At 40.1% G+C, this 19,655-nt stretch overlaps 1 protein-coding gene across 6 annotated transcripts in view; it reads right to left on the reverse strand.

Annotated features, from left to right (window-relative positions):
- ENOX1 (ecto-NOX disulfide-thiol exchanger 1) overlaps nt 1–19,655 on the reverse strand; it is a 383,297-nt gene that overhangs the window by 161,104 nt on the left and 202,538 nt on the right. The window lies entirely within an intron of this gene.

Here is a 19,655-nt window from a genome sequence, read left to right on the forward strand (position 1 = left end):
GGGAGGGCTTGAGAGGAGAAAGGAGGGCAGCTGTTCATTATGCTTGGCAATGTGCAGATGAAGAATGAGCAAAGCTATGCTTTAGAAGAGCTTGTTCAGCTGCAAGATGTAACGGATACAGCAGACATTTTCCATAAGATCTGTCACAAGAACTGACATTGGCAGAAATCAGATGCAGTTGAAGACATTTTGCTAACAATCTTCCTGGTAACTTTTCTCAAAGCAAGACCTGGGGTGCTACCCCCTGTCCAAACCCCCCCCCAACTCTATAAAAGAGATACTGGACAACGGTATTGAGGAAACACCCATTGTAATGGAGAAACGTACTGTAAAGCATAATGTAGTACTGTGGTTGCATACTTTTTTTGCATACAGAGTACTTAAAGATGCTAATTTGGGCAATTTCATATCTCTAGGTATTTATTCTATGCTTGTAAAATGAAATGGCATTTTTCATCCCATCTTGACTTGAAGAGAGAATACATTTAGGTTATAAATTGTTTAGAATTACTTGTTAATGCTATTGGCTTTTCTGTATCTTCTTGTAGGAGGGACAGGAGGGAGACGGATAATGCTTTACACATAAAATCATAGAGGAGAAAACCAGAAAGGAAGCTTTGTTTTCAACATGTTTAAACTGTTCAAATGACAGGAATCGGTTGCCTTGGAAGCAGATCTGCAGCTGAATGAAACCTTTCACCTGTCCAACATATGAAATATTTATTATCTGAGGGTGACTAGAGATTCAATAAAGCCAGACATACAATGCAGAAAGCAGACCCTGGCTCATCACCTCCATGAATTTCACAGGTCCTGTGGCAGCCAGATTAGATTTTGCCACAGAGAGGGAAATGGGCTCAGTTGCAGTATTGGGTGGAAGGAGAAATAAAACAAGAGGAAAGCAACATCCTAACTTTATATTCAATTTAACCAGGTTGGTGAAGCAAAATGCTGATGCTCCTCCTATACTGTGTTTAGTAAGGCTGGAAAATATTATTGTTTCTAATTAGAGAGAAGAGCCCCCTCTCTCTTTAGATAATTACTTTTCCAATAAATTATTCTTGGCCACTTGTTTCCCCATAAAAATTGCCCAGTGTTTTTGTCTTGTAGAAGTTTTTAAATTTTTTTTCCTTCTCTTTTGTGTGGGTTGGAATTAATTTATTATAGGGCTCAAACTTGGCAGAGATCCAGACACAGCGGTCTGAAAAATGTTCATACTAAAATTCAGTGATGGGATTCCTTGTTTATTTTATCTCAAAGCCTCCCTGAGAATTTGGTCCTGCAAAATGGAGCACAGTTGATGCACAAGTGGGCAAGTAATCCAGTTTGCTTTATTTTTTCAGGAAAAAGATTTTAGACATTTCTATTGCTGCAGACACAACCCTGAGTATGAACAAAAGCCAGAGTCATTATTTAAGAAAGTGATATTTTTGCATAGCTGCTTTCAGCAGCAAATCACACTTTGAAAGAACCTTGACATTTTTGCCCTTTATCACATTCATTTTTTTTCTCAGAAAATCTGGATTTCCAAGGCCTTTCGCATCCTTACTAAACAGCTTTAATGTCTGCATTCAAGGGGTGTTGAAATTGTCTAATTAAGCTAAGAGATAAAAATAAAGATTAAAGTCCACTGTCATTCTAGCCTAAATTGTACCACGATAAAGTATAACATTTCTGCTAAGTCTGTGTGTGTGTGAAGTGACTGAAAAGTTGTAGAGAGTTAACACACAACACCAAAATATGATCATTCCTTTCAGTTCATGCTGCTTCCTTATCACACTCCACTTGGCAATTGCATGAAGATTTTAGCAGTAAATATTGGATCAGATAACATCATTTTGAGTCAGGATTGCAGGCTCTTGGGTGTTGCACAGAACTGATCCTGCCCTACCAATTAAGATGGAAGTGAGGTATGAACAAGATGGGGAGGTTAGGAGGGGAGGAAGAAAAGCACAAGGAAAGAGGCAATACGGTATCTGAATGATGCCACTGTACAAACTGCACCACCATGGTTCGAAACCAATGCATACACTGCTGGAAAATGGGGATTTCTAGTTTCTCAGTGTCAGGTAACGTTCATCTCTAGCCTCTTTCACATCACAAGAGACATTAAAATATTAACTGGTCTCTGTTCCAGCACTAGTCCTGTGCCTTAACAGAGTGCACCTGTGATCCCAGGTAGGAGCATTTCTGCATCCCTAGCACGTAATAGTTATACGCCCAGGAAAGCAGGCTTTTTCTAGACTCTGCCTTCATTTTTATTGCTTCTGTGTAAATTACTTCCTCCACGTCTGCTACAGTCCCTTTACCCTCTCACAGAACGCTGTGCTTACGCTTTCCCAAGTTTGCCAGAGAGAGGTTGCTAGGCTCCAAGTGCACCAAAAAGCGCAGAACGTGCCTTCTTTTCTGCATTTCCATATGCCTGGAATACCCCCCTCCTTTCCCACTGTGGTACATCAAGTACCTTTCCTTTCTTTCAGAAAGCTGAGAATCCATCTGTTCGGCAAAGCGCTCCATCTGCAACGACAGCGAGTCCAGTGATGTGCTGCCAATATTTCAACAAAGGGCTCCTCTAAACCCATTCCCCTGAGTTGGTAACACAGCCCACGTCCCCAGGGTGGGGATACTTGCAGACAGGAGGCGTGCAGGACTGGCAGACTCTATTCATTTGGTTTTCCCATTTCAACAAAATGCTTTCCCATATCCAAGGAAAGAGGCAGCAGAATTTGGCAAATGCATTTCTGTTATGTGCCTCCTACCAGAAATATTCATACTTGGGTCCTGGGAAGAAAAAAAAAAAATCTACATCGTTGAGAGAGTTGCAGAGTGTGCACGTGGAAAAAATACAAGGGATGAAGATGGTAGCAAGGGATTTTAATCCCTTTCAGGAACTGCAGAGGACCATATCTGTGTCCCAGTTACAAAGAAGGAAATCATGCCAAATTTTCCTTTTAGCACTATGCTAGCAAAGGGCTGTGCTTTGCAAACATGACTGGTAAGTCTGAGGACAGGGGTGAAAGAAGAAGGCAGTTTTTCAGAAGGCAAGTGTACAGCACTTTGGCCATTCGCACTTCTGCATCAGGTCTGAATACATATTGAATAGTATATAAATACATATATGTATGTATATATGGATATACGCATGTATGTATAAATAAATGTGTATTAGACAGTTGATTTACAAACTTTGGCTGCTGCATTTGATTCATATGCTACCCTGTCTCAGGCATTTTAAAAGTCCCGGCTTGACAGTTTTCCATATGTGGTTTATTCAGTTGATACATGCAGGCCAGGATGCTTTGACTGCATGTACTTTGGATCGCCCACTTTTTCTGTCGTTGTTTATCAGCTGCACAGTATTAGGTTTATGACAAGTTGCAGTCACATATAAATGACCAGATGTTAAATTACATTAAACTCCCAAAGTTTTCAAAGGTGACAATGTAATATATCATTTGCTGTTTTTTAAATCAGCAGCTTCTTAAATCATTTGAGGCTCTTCTTAAACAGGAGAACTGTGTTGGAACACATAACCTATACCACTTCAACTTTCTTATCTCGATGTGCTTTTTAAATTGTACATAAGAAAAATAAAATACCTTGGACTCAACAATTCAGTATATCTTCCAGCAGAGGAGTTTTGTTGGTTTTGAAGAATAAAGAACACAAGATTAGCGTCAGTGGTTGCCATCACATAGTTTAGCTTGATAGCATTAATACATGTGCAAATAATCACACCAAATAATCTGTATTTACATGTCAGGAAGCAATTTAAAAAAATATTTTCTGGTTTTGTCTACTTTGGCTGCCACATAGATAGCAAAGTGTCAAGTCTCTTACCTACAAATGCAGGCAGCACTAATGTGTCTGTCCTATAATGAGTTCTTTCAGAGAAAAATACTGATCCTTATCTAGCAAAGCGCAGCAGTACATTTTGGAGCTCATCCATCTATAGCAAAACACTTCGGAACATGTTTATGTTTAAAGCATTTGTTGAATAGGCAGAGATTAAGATTGTACTCAGTTGGTCTGTTGAACTGGGGCCTGTCTTAGGCTTCCACAAGGTGATCTGCAATGCTCAGAGATGTTGTGCACAGCCACCAAGCTGACTCCAGCACCCTGGGTCCTCTACAAAATAGGTCTAAGGAAGATGCTATATGAAAGGTAACAAAAGGCAAGTACAGCCCAAATCCACACATCACTGGGAACTCTCCCTCCAAGTCAGGCAAGACAAAAGCTTTTGAAATGGAGGGCTGATATGGCCCAGGAGGGCTGGAGCGCTGCTGACCCAAGACACAAACATATACAGCCCCAGAAATCCTACTGACTAAATTGGTAAGGCAGGACAGCATGGGTGGAACATAAGAATCATTATTTCCTTTTTGCAGACAATAAAATGAGGCACAGACAAAAAAAGTTACCTGCTAAAGACCTGCTAAAGCAAAGCTATGACAGGAATTTGAAATTAAGCCAGATCTGCTGAATTCTAGTCTGATTCTCCAACCATCAGACCAGCATCCCTCCTGGCTTTGAAATAAGCATTCAAGGCATAATTAAAGTAATTCATATGTCCATCATGTTACCCAGGCAAGAAATTAAAAATGCTTTGCAAAGAATTGTCCAAGTTACTTTTCACAACAGAGATAAGCTGAACCAGTGAAGGTGGTGCAGGGTGCTTGTCACTCACAAGAGCATTTTCCTTTTCCAAATAGGTGTAAATTATTTGCCTTCTCATTTTTCTCTATTTTCTTCAAAATCTCTTAAAATCCCACTAATGCTCCAGCCCAGTTTTACTTAGTTTTGTTCTTGGTAAAGTATCTTATCAGTCTTCTCCCTACTCCATGCTCGCAAAGTGACTGCATGGCACAGAAAGTTTTCCCAGGCTGAATTCTTTGTAATGTGTACAGCTCTCATCTGGTTAAAAGCATGTGAAGAAGAATACAACATCCCATACAAAAAGTCAGCTCATCTTTCGTTGGAAAGAAAAGCTCCTGTCCCCACTGGTGTAGGAGTGAGCGGGAACATAAAGTCACCAGCCCTGACTTGAAATCAGAGGGGTTGTGTTGAGCTATAAGTGGTCCAGTAAGTTTTTGAGTGGGATGGTTTACACCATGCCATGACTTTGAAACATTCTTGTGAGGAGATATCCATCATATAAGCAAAGCTGGAAACTACATGAGAGAAGCCAGTTGCGTTGTGTTTCCTCAACTCTCCTCTTCTAGCTGTGTCTGCTGCTGTGCCACTTTTTGGCCTTAGTGCACCATGTCTGCACTAATCTCCTTGTGGTTCTTCTTTCCACTGATGCCACAACCCTCTGCAGGAATGAAACCTGGTGATCTAGTCATGAGTTTCTGCTGGGCTCCCACTGTGACATCTCCCTTTGCAAACACTGCTTGCAAAGAGGAGGGAAGATGCCATCTAAACACATGAGTGGAAGTGTCTTGTACTAAAATTCTGTGGTGATCATGCTAGTCTGATCCTTTAAGCTGACCACAAGCCTGCAAACTGAGAACGTAGGTGCTGCCGATAGGAGCAAGTCAGTAACACAAGAAATATCCCAGTGTGAGCTTTGCCAACTAAAGAGGGTCAAACTACTTCTCTCCTCCCTGCCTCTCCCTGAGAAAAGACCTATTTCCCAAAGGATGGATCTGTTTCCAAAAGCACACATTAGCACTGAAGCTGGACACCAACACTGCATGCAATTAAAGTGCTGGCTGCAGCACAATTTCATCTCCAACACACACCTGAAGGACCCATTTTCCTAGGTTTTTTTCTACAGTCCTTGAATATCCCATCACTCCAATGCAGTATCTTTCAGTCAAGCCTATATAAACTGTCTCCTAATAAATACAGGCATGTGTGTGCACACGTGCACATAACTAACAGACCAACCAACCAGCTAACCAGCAAGCTAACACTGTATATTTATACTTAGCCTTCAGCTTGCTTGGTACCCTATTTTAAATTACCTTTTTTCAGATATTTTTTTCACATCCCCTCAAACTTTCTTAGTGCTTCAACTCTGTGTACAGCTGCTTCTTCACGAGGCAATTTTGTTGCTCATTTAACTATCACATTAATCAGGTGAATGTGTCTCTCTAGTATATCTAACAACTGCTCATTAAATCAGGTCTCCAATACTGTTGAAAAATAATTAAAAACCTGTTTCCAATAAACAAGCTATAAAGGCATTAAGGACAAAATAGTGTGTAGAAAATGTGTTGGAAATGCAGGGACAGAAAATTCTGACCAGGCATAGCCTAGGCAGAATTAACTGAATACCAAATTAATTGCTAGTAGTGTCAGGCAAATAGTAAAAAGAAAGTTATAAATATTCACTTCAAATTAACAATTGACAATTTATTGTGGCTGAACACAAGTTCCTTTTATGTCTGCTTCCTACAAATAGTCATGCAAAGCAAATTCAAAGCTTGTACACTCCATGATTTGCTTCCAGAATAGGAGGTATAATTGATAAGGGATTTACACACTGACAAAGCAAGGGATGCCAGGCTCCCAAAATCCTTTGGAGCCAGCACACAAAGGTAATTAAGAAAACCAGTGAAGGAACTGGCTCCCTGCACCTTCTTTAGCTAGCACCAGGCACAGGGATACCTAATTACAGTTTGTCAGCAACTGAGGTGATGAGAGAAATCTGCCATCAGGCAATTCAAACAGAAAATAAACTAGAGATAATAATACTTCCACTGGAAGAACAAGAGACTGAATTTGTTGAGTAAATAATTCACTTTGCTTTAATTGCTACACACAAAGTGAAATGACACAGTGATATCTTGGTGACCAGATAAAATATGTCATCTTCTACCCACCTAGTGAACCACGCAGCACTGAACAGAGAAGTTGCCTTCCCCTGCTTGCATTAAAGGAGGACAACTGAAAAAGATTTAAAATTCAGTTTGTAAATCGAGCAATTTTAAATCAGCTCCCAGTCAATGACCCCATCTCCAAGTCAGTCACTGACAGCAGAGGCAACTTAGCAATAACAAGCATTTATATTCTGCAGTTCTTCTATACGTGTTTAGTTAGGATAGTGGTGGTTAATCTACTGTTCCACTTAATTAAATACTGTTAAAATTATACTTTAAGCATCATCTCATATCTTTCTAGCACAATTACAATCTATAACTCGCCATCTTACATCAATCACTAATTTGCTGTCTGGTAGCATAATTTCTCATTACGAAGCATTCATCTTTAGCAAGTCAAGGTGTGCCAAGTGCTCCTAATGCTACAGTGGCCACTCACCCTGGTGAAACCGTGCCCCAGAATGAAGAAAGAGTATCTCTCTTCCTCCTGAAAGCCATGGTGTTGGTCCCCAGAAGGAATCCCATGACATACGACAGAAGTCATATTATATACATATAGGCTCAGAAGAGTTTTCCTAAAACATGAGAGTGCTAAGAAGGTGTGTGCTGAGGACACACTGCCATTCTGCAGTGCAGCTGGTGAACAAGCAGTGAAATCAGTTTAGCTATACAGAAAAGCAATGACCAGACAATAGAGAGGATTATCAGATCCACAGTGTTAGCAAAAAGAAAAAAGGGGAAAAAACTCCCACTCGCTATAGCTGAACCTTCCCCCTCCTCTAGAAAGCAGATGTTTCTTGTAAAATAGTGGAAAGGAAAAGGAGGACAGTCTGACAAGGAAGCCATGGATAGAAGTGAGATATTTATCTCGATTTTGTACCTGAGTGCTCTTCATATATTACTGTAAGGCTTAGCTCTGCATTACAAGCTTACTCGACATTCCAGGCAGCAGTAATTTCCCAGCCACGCCGTGTGTTAAATTAGACCTTTTTTTTCCTAGGTATTGTTTTGTGTCTGCATTCACATGTAAAGATTCTCCCCGATGACATTTGGATAATCCTAGCCTCTTCAGAAGGCATACATATATGTAAGCATTAATTAAATAAACATAGGATATGCTTCCATGTAAGCAAAAGCATGCCTGAGTGCATCCCTTCTGAAGTTTGTTATTCAATAATATGGAGAAAAAAACTTTCAAAGAGGACATAATTCCACTGCTTTTGGAAATCCCTTATGTCCTAATGATGAATAAGTGCCAATTGTCATCTGTCATAACCTGCAAAATCTTGAGAATACTGTAATTCTGTGCAATTATTACTTAGAGATTAAAGCATGTAGATACTTAGTATATTAGACATTTCTAAACAAAATAATTAATGCTGCTTATTTTTGCTCAACAAGCAGGTAGAGGAAAAGCTACTGAAAATGAAATACAATTTAAAGCAGTCCTTGACCAAGAGTAAACTGTGTGTGTAAAACACCCGCATCTTTGTTATGAAAATGCTTCAGAAAGGCTTCATGGAAGAAGACAAATTGTTCAAGTCTCTCCAAAACTACAATCTTGGCTGCTTACAGTTAAACTATACAAAACATTTTGTTTTGTGAAGCCAAAGCTTTGTTCCTCAAAAGCTTTATTCAGTAGCCAAGAAACCCAATATTCAGAAAGAAAGTAAGAGTGAAACTTAACCAATCTGATCACAGTTATTTCACTGTCTTTTATAAGCTTAGAATGATCTGTATATGGTACTGATAAACAACCCTTGTTGTCTTAGTAAATAATACTGATGAAATCCTTTTGGCCTTTACTGTACACATTTCTCACAAGAAACATCAGTTTTCACAGGATTTTTTTTCCTTCTCCCCAGGAAGGCAGAACTGTGCAAGACCTGTCCCAAAAAAAAAAAAAATATTACTAGTTATAAAAACAGATGTTTCAACAATAATCACAGGATTATGTGGTAGGCAAAAATAACCATGTGCAGTATTTATGTTAAACTATTCTGGTTCTGTGCTAGTTTCTACTCTGTTTTTCAGAGGACACAAACATTTATTCAGCTGCAACTAGCCTTAGAAAAAATGTAGACTTCCTTTGTCGTTTAATATTTTTGATCAGTTTTGACTGAAGCAGTATTACTGGAGTGTCTCTCATTATTGCAATTGGTTGAATCTACAGAATTAAGGAATTTTCAGCTTTTTCTTTTTTCCTTGATCAGGTATGTTTGTCCTATTTCCAGACTTTTTCTATAGAACATATCTATCAAAGTCCATTGTGCTGGCTTTGGCTGGGTAGAGCTCATTTTCTTCATAGCAGCTTGTATGGTGCTGTGTTTTGGATCTGTGACCAAAACAGTGTTGATAACACACAGATGTTTTAGTTATTGCTGAGCAGTGCCTGCACAGTGTCAAGGCCTCTTCTGTTTCTCATGTTGCCCCACCAGTGAGGAGGCTGAGGGTGCATGAGGAGTTGGGAGGGGACACAGTTGGGACAGCTGACCCCAGTTGACCAAAGGGATATTCCATACCATATGGTGTCATGCTCAACATATAAAGCTGGGGAAGAATAAGGAAGGGGGGGATGCTCAGAGTGATGGCGTTTGTCTTCCCAAGTCACTGTTACATATGATGAAGCCCTGTTTTCCTGGAGATGGCTGAGCACCTGCCTGCTGAGAGGAAGTACTGAATGAATTCCTTGCTCTGCTTGAGCACAAGGCTTTTGCTTTACCTATTTAACTGCTTTTATCTCAGCACAGGATTTTCTCACTTTTACCCTTCTGATTATCTCCCCCATCCTACCAGGGGGGTGTGAGTGAGTGGTGGTGTGGGGTTTAGCTGTCAGCTGGGATTAAAACACAACATCCACATAAAACCCACTGTTCGTATTCCATGTGTACATAATCCATATTCCAAACATATTGTGTGTTGGATAAGAGATCATTCTCCCATGTTATAAGAATTTTTGACATGCAAAGTTTGTTTAACCAGCCTAAATCAGGCCAAATTTGCTGACCATAATATTAAACATTTTGTTGAACTGCAAGGAGAATTTCAGTTCATAAGATATTTCATTTTGAAGTTGTTTAAAAAATTCTCTAGCTTACAGTTTAAAAAAAATATTTCAAATAGAAATGTATGACTCCTTAATTTGCAAAAGCACATCTGGGATATTTAATTGGAAAATTGTTTAAAACACTGTTATATTTCAAACAGTATCAGTTTTCATTGTCAGTTTTTGACAAGAGTTTTTAAAAGTCCTGACTTCAGCAAATTGCCAAATAAAATCTTCTGTGGCAAAGGTATTGCAAAAGCATGTTGTGCAAAAGACATACTTCCACTAAGATGCAGATTAATAGAAAAAGCAAGAAGAGATGTTTATATTTATATGGAAAAGCAGATCTATCTGTAGCAATAATAACATTTATTAGACTTCAGCTTATTTTCAGCATGAATGCAGGGATGTTTTAATATTCCAAACAACCATAGAATGCTTTTATTTGCTTTGTTCATTAAAAAAAAAAAAAAAAAAAGAGAGAAGAAAACGCCACAAATATATATTATTCATGGATACAGATATCTCAGCTCATAAAAGCAGTGAGCTCTCAGCACATATTTTCTACCTGGTATTATAAACCAAATGTATAAAATGCATGGTTCCAGAGAAAAGTACATGATTTTGCAGTTCACTGAATCCTTTCTTTAACAACCTTTCCATTTCTCATTTGTGTAAGCAAATGAAAGCAAACCCAGCAGTTTCTGAAAACACACAGAACATTTCAACTTTATTTAAGAGTTAGATGAAAACAGCAAACTACAGAAAAATAACAGAATTTGTAGAAGCACAGAACCACAAACCAACCCAGGCTGGAGGGCTTTGGCGGTTGTTTGGTGCAATCCCTTGCTCTAAGAGTGGCCAACTTAGAACTGGTTGCTCAAGACTATCAGGTTTGAATATCTCCAAGAATGGAGAGTTCACAGCCTCTCTATGCAACCTGCTCCAATGCTTGACTACATTACTGTGATTTTTTTACTTTCCTAATATCCAGCTGGGATTTCCCATGTTGCAACTTGTGTCCATTCCCTCTCCCATCATTGTCCTCTTACAAGAAACGTCTGGTTTCATCTTCCTTATATCCCCATTAGACAGCTGAAGACAACATTTAGATCCTGAAGGTAATTTAGATCTTTCCTCAAAATTCTTTTCCTAAGGCTGAACAGACTCACTTGTCTTGGTTTCATCTGGTATATCATGTGCTCCATCAACACTCAAGAAATATCTGAAGTGTTTATTATAAAGACAAAACATGCAGGTGATGTCCAAACACTAGCCAAGACAGCTGACAGATTGTCATCTATTTCAAAGGATTTTGATCAAGTCCTTATTTCACACATGTACTTGAATAAACAATAAGAAAGGCAGGAGGAGGGGAAAGATTAATTATATCACAGAGCTGTTTAGTTTGGGTATCTCTGTTTTCTGTTTAAAGATTTTTCATCAAAATTCATAACTGGAACTTAAGCATCTCAGTTTTTATTATATCAGAGGTTATACACTGATGGCTTCAGAAATAGGTATCTGAATGTCCTGATACATAACTTGGTTTAAAATTTAATGGTACATTACACCTATCTGTTCTACAGCAGGAGTGGAAATCTTTAGATTTAACTTGTTAAGTCTTTTGTTCTTTCCCAGTTACTGCACCCAGTGACCAAAGTACACTGTGTACTAATAGCTGGTAAGTGGGAAAGAGCACATTGCCACATTGCTGGCAAAACACTGATCATTGAATTCTTATTAAAGTTCTAATGTTTAGATATGTCTTAACTTTCAGCTTTCAGCACTGGAATTTATCTGGACCTCTGCGTACCTTCATTCTTTGGGCATTTCATGATTTCCCTTGAGAGTATAAGGAAAAGGAAGCTGTTTATACACACATTAGATCAAGAAATTGATTCACTTTCCCAACAGAAGAATGAACTAATAGGATGGTGAAATTGTGAATCACATATTCTGTGGCTTTAAGGCAAGCTGATAAAGTAATAAAATGAAGCTCCCTGGAGACACCAAAACCCAGCAGAGCATATTAGAGCATATTTTCAGAATAATTTCCTATTTTTTGTGCAATGCAATATGTGTTTTGAGTCAAACTTAGAATAACATGATCACTTCTGTTATCATCATGTAGTTATTTGACTGCTTTTTTTAAAAGTCAGCCACCAAATAGGAAATTTGCAAATATTTCTTCAAAAACAACACAAAGCTTTCCACCACCAAGCAAACTCCATGGTTCATTGTTCCATTCCCTTGAAGCAAGAAGTGCACTCACTAGCTATTAGATATGAAGTGGCTCTAAGTCATTAGTATTTCACTTTTTCAAGGATCTTTTTTTCCCAGTGTTTTGAGGGCAGTCAGCCAGCAACATTTGCTGTGTGACAGACATCTGCAAGAAACGCGAACACATACAAAGTTCCAGCTTTCAGACAACTCAAGCTAAATTACTAACTTGCAGTTTCAATATAAGCTTGCTGCTGTGTGCAGCAAAGACACAGCACAAATAAAGGCAATCCTCTCTCCTGGAAATCATATTAGACACAACTAAAACAAGCTACTCTTGAAGCAGGAAGTTCTTTTCTGCTGATTTCTCTATTTCTTTTACTAATTATTCCTTGAGGTTGCTGCATGTTCTGCAATACTGTGATGGAGAGAAAATTTGACTAATAAAAGGATTTTAAGGTCTCTTGTAAAAAGGAGGAGGTTCTGCTGTTAATTTTGCTACATTTAGATACAATGAGAGATAAAAAGTGGATTTATTTGAATTCTAGGAAATACAGGGTCTGCACTCGAGACAGAAATTTCCACGGAAAAGGTGCATTGTGGCCTCTAGCACTCTTTCTGGATTATGTGGATGAGAAGATCTCATAAACGTCCAGATCAAAAGGGAGATAAGACTTTGCAAGTAAGGAAGAAAAACTTTGATGTGATTTCTCAGGAAGACAGCTTCCAGTCAAAGAGGAAGGTCTCAGAAGGCTGAGAAATGTAATTATAGTACTTGCATCTATGGTAGGCTTGCAACAAAAGACATATCCTTAGCCCTTTAAAATCTCTTAAAACGTTTCTTAGTTAAGGTTCCATGAACTTAAAAATTTTGGAAACAACTGGCTTTATGGGAAAGCTGACCTGGGAACTAGCCTGTAGCGGACCCCCTGCCCTTTGTGTAGACAGAATTGCAAGTTGACACACCGAGAGCATGCCAAGGTAAATTAGAGCAAGGAGTACACTCGGAGAGATTACTTACCAGAGAGACAATGCGAACCAGAACCATGGCACTGGATGGCATAAGACAACAACAAGCAAGACAAAATAAATGTGAGCTAAAAATGCAGAGATTAGAGCAGAGGCTCTCCAAACAAATGAGGTCACCCATGCCAGAGGTATGGAGGGAGGATCACATGTCCTGTGGGAGTTCAGCTGATAGATGGAGTGGGAGGAGGAGAAATCCCAAATGAGATGTAAGAATGTTGAGAGAGGGAGGACACAGCCATAAAAGCAAAGGGAAGAGAAAGGGTCAATGAAACAGGAGTAAAATTAAAGCAAGGTGCTTCTGAATGTTGTTAAAGTTATATAAATTACATACTTTATTCACCACTTACAGAGCTGTTTCAAGAACAACTGCATTATTGAAATCAATATAAAACTGCCGAGGTGCTCCACAAACACAAGCTTGGGTAATGTACCTGCCCTGCAACATTTACCATCAGACTGAGCTTGGTAAATCTCATCCATTCAGCCATAAATAATAACTTCCCAAACCTCTGCCAGATTGGCACTTTTTCCAAATTTCAGCTATATTTACACACCCACAGTTAGCAGCTGACAAGTCATATATGAGGGAAATTGCCTCCCTCTAAAAAAGAGCTGCTGTCAGAACTGCTTTGTTCCACATGGAAATAATTCAAAGGAGTTGTCACAAAAGAGCAGCTAGACTCAGACTAGTTACCACAACGGACATTTTTACTCAAGCCCGGTTCCAGTACTTTTGCACTACTTTTGTTCAGCTACAGAGTTAAGTACCAGAGATAAGTTTTCTTTCTTTCATTTTTTTTAAAACTCATAACTTCATGAGGCTAGCAGCAAAAAGATTAAAAGAACCAGAATACAGTCAATGGCTCTACTGTGAACCAAACCTTCCTGAGATGCAAGCAGTGTCATTAAAGCACAGGCAGGCAGGCATTGCCCAGGGATGGGCCTACTTTTTCAGTGCCTGATAAGCATTGTCAGTGCCTGAAAAGATGGGGATGGGCCACTCTAACTTGAGTAGTCTCACCCTATGCCTTGGCACTGCAAAGCTGGTGGAGAAGGGTAGGCATCTCCTTGCATTTCTGTAGCTGTCACCTTCACACACAATTCTGGCAACAACTACAACTCTTCTAGGAGTCTCTCCATATTTCCTTTTTCTAAATCTTTTTTCCTCTTCCTCCTCAGGAGGACCAAGAAGGTGAGGAGATGAATGGTGAGGACGGGCTGCCTTTTATGAGCTGGAGTGAAAATAATATGCTGGATGGTGACAAGACAGTTGCCAGGAGATGTGAGCTCAGAGACTGATACCTCAAAGAGAGGAGGATGCAGAGGGAGAGAGATTTTCTAGGGGGAAAAGAGCCTCAAGCACCCACTAATAGCCTGCTACAGCCTCCTGTACTTACCCCTCAGCCCCACTGCCTCTGCAAGGCTCCTTGCTCCTTTTCTCCAGCTGGTCTTACCCATCTTGCCCCATCCATTCCCCTTCTCCACTCAGAGCTGACCTCTCATCTGTCTAGGGCATCTCCTGAAGCTCAGCTATTGCCCCTCTCTCTCCCTTCTTGTCTGCACCTGGAGCCCACCCTGCTACTGCAGAGCCTCAGGCTCTGTCTACATAGCCAGAAAACCTTGCACTGGTTGAACATTTGAATGGCACACCCATCCCTCTTGTGGGCAGCACACCTCTTCAGCTGGGCAAAGAGCCATGAGATGGAGAAAAGGCAATGCGTCCTCCACAGTCAGTTTGCACACTTTTGCAGTGACATGGCACTGGGCATGGGAGATAATAAAATACAGTCATACCATCTGAAATGGTACTTTATGCTTTCATTTTTTTCAATGGAAATCCTGAATGGAAATCTTTATAGTTTTGCTTTGAAGGTGATTTAAGTAACTGCTTTATTCCCTAATCTAAGGAAAGGGAATACCATAAATGTCACAGTAATTTTAGTTACTTACAAAAACATTTGTAAAGATATTAATATCATCTACTATAAGTGAGCAGTATCGCCCTAAGTAAGTGAATCCATAAAGAGCAGGTTTTATTATAAGGTAGTATTAACCTTGGTGAAATAATCGGTATTCCTGAATCACCTCTAGTTTGGATAATGGAGATACTTCTTCCAGATAAACCTAAGATAAAAAGATGGTATGCAGCATTGAAAACACTATGAATTTGGGATAGTTACATAATTTTGGATCCACTGAAAATATTACAATGAAGTTAAATACTTTCTTATGTCCCAAATATTCTGTCTGGTTTTGTTTGGTTCACATAACAACCCAAAATTCAAGTACCCATTCTTCTCAAAGCAGCACCTCACAATTTCAGATAGTAAGCATGAATAACTGATATTATACCTATATATATATATATGGCCACACCAGCCTTTGGACCGCGCTGTGCCACAAGTTATCATAGCTGTAAAACAGGCTCTATAAACTTGGAAAGAAAACACGGACAGAAATCCTGCTTTGCTGAACAGCATGTCCAGTAATGCTCTCAGCTCTAACACATGATGCCAAAATTCACAGGATCTGAAAAATTCCCACCCTGCCGCCACCACCACCAGCCAGAGGAGCTCTTGTCAGGACATCACACCCAAACTCTGCTAGCGGGAGCTATCTTCTGTACATTTATTAAGCTGTCTGCAAATCTGACACCTCCGTAGCCTCCATCTGACTATAGCAACAAAGTAGGTTTCTTCTTCCCTCTTCTGATTTTTCAGACTCGGAGCCATCACTCAAGGAGTTTGAGGACTCCCAGTTCATCTGCTTGTCATATAGGCAGTCAGGGCAGGAGAAAAGAGGGGAGACAAATTTATTTATTTATTCTACACTGGCACCCCTCCTTCTGCAAAGCATCCAGTGCCTGCTTTGGCTAACTCTCACAGGTTTCCTAAGCTGTGATAGAATGATATGGACATAATCCTTGGAATTTTTTCACTGCTGCCCAAAATGTTCTCAACAGCAACAGTGAATATTGTCCAACATAATTAGACACTGAGTGAAGCCAAAATAAGACAGAGGGACCAAACAATGATAGCCAAGGCTCCCCTCCTCAAATGGAGCCAGCCCATGAACTGAACCAGATGTACAAAATGCTCTCACAACCAGCACCACACATTAAATCTTCACCCTCCTACCCCAGAGCTCTGGGAGGGTTTCTGTTGTATGTTCAGCAATCTCTCCCCAGATGTTTAGCTCTCTTGTTCATTTCCTCCTTCAAATAACAGCTAATAATGAGAAGCAAGCATGTCCACAGTTTGTGGACAGGAGAGGCTTTCATCTGGCAGGAGGAAGAGTACCACTTTTTTTTAATCTATTTGGTGCTCTAAAATACGCACTTCCCTGTCTGTCTTGTTCTGACCACACTCTACTCTCAGCCAAGAAGTAAGCCAAGAAACACTCTTTGCAGGCTGCAATTAAAAAACAAACCACACAGCATTGTTAGTACCTGGATAAACAGCCATTAATTATTTAAGTGTGCATGTCAGTCCCAGTCTGCCTAGCTCTGAAAGGGGAGCCAGGGCATGTATTCTGGGCACTGCTCTAAATGGGAAGGTCTCTGTAATTTTACAGAAGGGTAGTGGATGCAAGAGCCTTAAATATCAATATTGAAGGCTACAGCAAAGTCTTTGTCACAGCTTTGAACACAGGCAGATCTGCACTATAGCAGGAAAGCATGATCTGGGTATTTTGGAGGGTAATAGATAAATGATGTGCATTACCCTACAGGACACCTACCATTGAAAAGATGCATTGTCATAGTATAGTTTTAGCCAAGATAGTTCTCCTCATTGCAATGATAGCATGCTGACAAAACCTGAGATAGAACTGTTGAAATACACTTGGTTGCATGTGGAAACTAGGAGTGAGCCATACGTCCAAGCTCATACCTGTCACCAGATGACCACTGGTGATGCAGGAGATGTTCACAACCCTCAGGCCAGTGCTTCAACTTCTGCAGCACGTGTGCTTGACTTTTTTTCAGAAGCCAGGCACTGACATGAAGCTACTGACTTAGTCTTGCTAAGGTTGACCATTCTTTACAGAGCAGCATAGAAAAAAAATAATACAAGAAGTCAACAAGTGTCTACTTTCGAAACCTTTATCACACTTTTTTGGCTATTGCTTCTTCCCCCTCCCCACCCCATTACTTTTGTAACAGGGTCTGCTGCACCTACAGAATGTGTACAGCTGCACGACAAGTGAGCTCTCTTTTCTGTAAATTAGAAAACAGCAAGCAAGCAAATAGCTGCAATGTGGTTATTATTTTGTACCTTTATCCATTTTTTGCCTTTACTATCTATAAAACATCTCTGTTGGAACTTCTTGATATTCGTTTTGTCTAGCAAGTATCAAAAAGTAGCTGAGACAGTTGCCTTTTTCACTTAGACGTTACATCATCATGCCCTCTCAAGGATAAAATATTTATTATGATTAATACAAAAGGCATTACAGACAGAGCATTTCAGGAACATCAGAACAGATTAAAATTTAAAATAATAACATACCTAATAGCTTTCTCTACTTTGGGATCTGGAGGGCTGTACTGAGGGTCTTTTACCATCTTCGAAATGACATTAAAAGACATTCTTATACAATTTGCATTTAGGCCTAGTGCAAAACCCAAGTGAAAAGCACATTAAATTCAGATTATAGTCTTTTTAAACTCACCATGGGCAGGAAAAGTTGATACCATGTTTCATATCAGCAAGCACTGTCTTGGTAACTTGGAGACATGCTTTTATTTTGTTGATGTAATGAGAAGCAATAACCCTTTGAGAATGATCAGCAGTCACTTTAGTCCTGCCTGATCAATGCCAGATGAACTTGGTGTTGATCAGCTGTGGTGTGGGATGGGGCCCCCCTCGCTGAGCCCCTCTCCCCTCATAGCTCAGCAGCTGCATTTGCGCTCAGGCCCTTCCCTTACTCCCCTCCTGCGTTTGGCTGCAGCCATGATGTGCCTGGCCCCATATCCAGCTCATCCCAGCCCAGCTGGGGCACCACAGGGCTGCAGTCTTGCCAGGAGAGACACTGCCCCTGCCTGCCTCGCCACCCTCCTGGCTCTCCTGGCCCTGCCGAACAGCTCTGGCACAGGGATGTGTGGAGACATCCCACATTTCCCATATTATACCACATACCTGTACCGCCTTAGGAAGGTTCTCTACTCATCTCTTTTTTTCCTTGCTAAAGGCCAGCACTTCATCAGCCTAACACTGTCTGGAAGGCTGGAATGAAAAATACCAAATCCATCTATCGCTTGAATTAAGGGGTTTTACACGCTGACCACAATCCAGTGAAACCTTTGATTTCCCTGAGCAATAAAGCCAGGCTGTGGCTGTGGCCCTTGGGATGGAGCGTGTTGGCTACACAGAAATGGCCGAGTCTTCCCACAGCCTGTCCTGGAGCAACGAAAGGAGGAAGACAGAGCCTGGGTCATTCTGGAAGTAAGGCTGTGCAAGATAAACAGGGTGATATCTGTTCCAGACCACAAATGCACTGAGGAAAATGCTGACGAGGGATTCCTTTAAGCATCTGTTTATACTGTGCAGGAGAGAAATCTGAATTACCACGGAGGACTTCAATTTCAATAGCATACGCTGGAGGCTTTGTGCTGCCTTGAAATAAATAAATAAAAATAAAAAAAGTCTACATAAGGACATTTTTTGAACTCAGTAAGAATTGCATTTAGCTTGCAGGAATCTTATATTATACCTAATCTTGAAAGATAACATAAAATTTACCACAGAACTAAAAATTAGCAGTTGCTTCTTTATGAATGACACCATTTGCTCATTATGTTTCTTATTCACAAACAGGATAACATGAAAACAAATATACCTGGTGCCTTAAAATGATTCATTTTGCAATCCAAAAAACAATTAGGAGCAAATTCAGCTGGGAGAAACAGTTTATTTGGGAAAAAGATGAAAGCTGGGACCTGTTTAATAACATTTTACTAGAGACTAAAAAAAACCATTAACAATGAGAAAAAAGGAATACTTGCCTGAATCGTCACAGTGGCTTACTGAAGTAAAAATAGCTATAAAAAATAATCTACAGCAGGGAAGGGAAATGTATTGCAATTAATATATATTAGATGATTAGAGAACAGCAAAAAAGAAGGGGAAAAAATCAATATTATGCAGAGTAAAGGAGAGAGACAACTTTATGGCAAGCTGAAGAGGAATCTTAGCAATGACATCAGTTCTCTGCTGGACAAAAGTGACAGACATGCCAATAAAGATGCAGGAAAGCTAAACATGCTCAATAAATAGATTAGTTCTGCCTTTGAGGGTGAGAAGAAGCTCCTTGGACGTGTACCCTTTGTGCTGGGTTTGTGTTGCGGGGTTTTTTGATAGTGGGCGAAGGGGCTAGAGCAGTGGCCCACTGTGAGAAGCTTCTTGAAGCTCCCCTGGCTCCAAGTCAGACCCGCCTTTGCACCAAGGCCGGGCCAATTAGCTGTGCCTCTGTGATAACTTATTTAAGAAGAGGAACCTGGGAGGAGTTGTGGGAGTTGTGAGGAGGAGTTA

This window comes from Strix uralensis, chromosome 2 (genome assembly GCF_047716275.1).
Source record: "Strix uralensis isolate ZFMK-TIS-50842 chromosome 2, bStrUra1, whole genome shotgun sequence".
Lineage (NCBI taxonomy): Eukaryota > Metazoa > Chordata > Aves > Strigiformes > Strigidae > Strix > Strix uralensis.